General features: G+C 41.9%; 1 long non-coding RNA gene across 1 annotated transcript; it reads right to left on the reverse strand.

Moving 5' to 3' along the window:
• Positions 1 to 1,806: 1,806 nt before the first annotated feature.
• LOC103463146 (uncharacterized) lies at positions 1,807 to 3,447 on the reverse strand. The gene is made up of 2 exons (XR_533476.1): positions 3,102 to 3,447; positions 1,807 to 2,152 (listed from the first exon to the last, which is right to left on the reverse strand). It is a non-coding gene; the product is annotated as an uncharacterized LOC103463146 (long non-coding RNA).
• Between the last annotated feature and the right edge of the window lie 8 nt (positions 3,448 to 3,455).

Genomic DNA, 3,455 nt, shown 5'->3' on the forward strand with positions numbered 1-3,455 from the left:
AATAAAAATGAATCGGTGCGTTTTCCGCCGCTGCAGCAGGAGTTCGGATGAACTTGTTGCTCCGCTGGATTCCAGCTGGTCAGGTGTGAAAGTCTGACGCCCCCTGTGGCCGGGGTCGGCGGGKCGACCTGACCTCTGACCTCTCCATGGCGACGCCTGGGAGAAAACATCCAATAATAACAATCACATCTGCACACAAACAATCCAGAAAATCAGCTGAATCAATTCTTTATCATAAAGTGTTGAAACCTACGGAGCTACAAATGTGTTAAAAATGATTWAAATTAAAAGTTTGCTTCTTAATGTGATTTTTTTAGCAGAATATAAATACATGCAGGTTTTAGATGCTCCGTTGGTTCAGACGTGTTGCATCTACTTTCYGCAGCACAGCAGATTTAAAAAGGCAAAAAATACATATTATGATGTAAAACACGATCAACTAAAAGGTATTGCAAATAAAAACATTAAGAAAATCCAGAGATAACTGAAAAATCCTTGAAATAAATGAAATAAATTTGGACAAAGCTGAAGAAAATGTACATAAATAGAGAAATATAAAAACAAAATCCATAAAAAGTAATAAAAAAAGCCTTTAAATAAATAAACAATGCAAGATCATCTTCTACATTATTAATAAATTTAAATTAATTTRTCATGTCAAATTGAATAAAACTACCTCAGGATTAGATAAATGACTGTATGAAAGTTTTCCCAAACATTTTATTSTAATAARTAAACAGATTTGATTGTTTCTGGATCGGGTCCTCATGGTTCCTCCTGATCTGSTCCCGTCCTGTARAACCCAGCAGAGGTTCTGTCTGAACCACAACCAGCCGCRGTCGGACCTTTAAAGGTCGACTTTTTTGGAGACACAGAGGACAATTCCTCACTTTCCCGGAACCTTCAGTCTGTTTGTTTGACCTTCTTGTAATTTGCAGTCGGAGCAGAAGTTGAGCTTTGAAGTCGGATGAATGCGGTCGGTGCTGCGTTCACTGCCGGCTCGGAGCCGCTGCATTACTGTAATTACTGATGTGCAGCCGTTGAAATGCGCTCAGATTCCCGCTCCTGGTCTCTGCTGCGGATCGGAGCGTCCGGCTCCTTCTGGGAACGCCGAGCCAGCAGCATTTCTCTGAAGTCGGGACAGAAAAGCTAAACCTCCGATAACTGATTAGTTTCTNGTCGGACCTTTAAAGGTCGACTTTTTTGGAGACACAGAGGACAATTCCTCACTTTCCCGGAACCTTCAGTCTGTTTGTTTGACCTTCTTGTAATTTGCAGTCGGAGCAGAAGTTGAGCTTTGAAGTCGGATGAATGCGGTCGGTGCTGCGTTCACTGCCGGCTCGGAGCCGCTGCATTACTGTAATTACTGATGTGCAGCCGTTGAAATGCGCTCAGATTCCCGCTCCTGGTCTCTGCTGCGGATCGGAGCGTCCGGCTCCTTCTGGGAACGCCGAGCCAGCAGCATTTCTCTGAAGTCGGGACAGAAAAGCTAAACCTCCGATAACTGATTAGTTTCTKATCTCTCTGAAAAAGCAACGCATTGTCTGGTGCAGTTCTTTCACCAGCTSCGTTTTTATTTACCTTAAAGTTAAACAAATCAGAATCATGAACATTTGCTTAAAAAAACATGCTTTTTAAAGCAAAAAAGTGGGAAAAAAAGTTTTAAACAGTGTAAAAAAAGTTTTTACAACAACAGGATGTTACTACTGGCAGAAACGACAAAGAAGAAGACGACAGGAAGTAACAGGATGATGATGCAGCATGTCTTTTAAATAACTTATCGCATGAAGAAACTTAATTCACGCATGATTTTAATTGTGTCTTGTTTAATAATGACACTGAAATTGTGAAAATGTGCTTTTTCAACATTAGCAGAATATAATGGAAGCTGCTGACGGGAGACGTTTCTGTCTGGGACGAGTTTCTGAGTTTCTGCTGCTGGATTAAACCAGAGCTGCATCATAAAAGTCCAGCTTCAGGCCTTGAACTCTGTTTGGTTCCCRGCCTCCATGCCGGCGGCCAGCTGAGGTCTTTGGGAGTCCGTCCAGCTCGAGGTCGTGAACCCGGTAGTTAAAGCTGACCTCTGACCTCACAGTGTCTGCTCCCAGAGGCGAGAGGTTCGCACCGCTTCACACCTGCCTCTGATGACGATCTGAAAAACGGAGCAAATATTCAGCAACAAACTCAGGCTGGGCGTAAAATGAACCCGTTTCAATCTTAACTCAGTTTTTCCTCTCATTTTCTTTTCTTAATGAAATTAGAAACGACATTTTCAAAAAGCGGCTTCCATTTCAATGAGTTGTACGATGGAGTATCAGGACAAAGATACAAACATTTTTTGCTGAATTACAGGAATATAATCGCAATGTGAGCAGAAAAAAGATGCAAGTTTACGAGAAGAACATTTTAAATTATGAGGAAAAGCTGCTTTAACAACAAAAGCTCAGATAATTAATGTTTTGTTATTTTTTATAAAATCACTGCTTCATTCACCTGCTATTAAAACTTTACTCTCATGTTTCTGTAACTCTTGTAATATTCTAACTCTATTTTAGGAATGAAAAAGAAATAAATCTTAACCTGGCTCTTATATTTTGCCTGAATTCAGAGTTTAAATAAATAAACAAGATGGCCGCCCTGGGTGTGCTGACATCACTCTGAAACCCAAGGAGATGATTTATTTGTATTTCTTTATGTGCTACTGTAGCCGTTCCTGGGGGGAAGGATCTGTGATCATGCTCCTTTGTGCATTTCTGATGCCGCGATTTTAATTGGATTAATTATTCACCGCTCAACTTTTCTGGATTTTTTTTCTAATCCAAATKAAACAAAAGGTTCAGATCTTCACTCTGTAGCTTTAGAGTTCGCCGCAGCTCCACAACACGCTGCGAATRAAACCAACAAGCTGCTGACTGGATGTTTGATCCCCGTTTCTGATCAGTTTTTAGACTCATCAGTTTCAATAATGCTAATAACAAACAGCAGAATCTCTGACGGATCCACTCGGATCCTGTAAGGACTCGGTGGTTCTGCTTCCATGGGAGACGGTCTTATTGCTGACTGAGATGTTCTATTGAGTTTGCGACGTTTGGTTTACTCACACCACACTACTACCAACCACCGTCCTGCTGATGAGTCACTCTGAATATTCTGCTTTTATCGTTCGTCCTTTTGGCCGGTATCCTCCACTGTTGCCTTGACAACCGCCGTGTTTTATCCTAAYCACACAAAAGGCTTTGAGTTCAGAGTTTAGTAGAAGTTTAAGCACCAGAAACCTGCAGCAGAAAAACMCTAAACGTGTCGCTACTTAAAACTGCAGACAGGAGGAGTACGCGGTCGCCACGCCGACGGATGGCAAACCATGACAGCGAGGAGGACGGTGACGGCAAGCGGAGGAGGATTTCTGACTGTGGGTGATAGTTTCTGTTTCATAAGCAGCCAAGGAGGAAAACGAC

The sequence above is a fragment of the Poecilia reticulata genome, linkage group LG4, assembly GCF_000633615.1.
Source record: "Poecilia reticulata strain Guanapo linkage group LG4, Guppy_female_1.0+MT, whole genome shotgun sequence".
Lineage (NCBI taxonomy): Eukaryota > Metazoa > Chordata > Actinopteri > Cyprinodontiformes > Poeciliidae > Poecilia > Poecilia reticulata.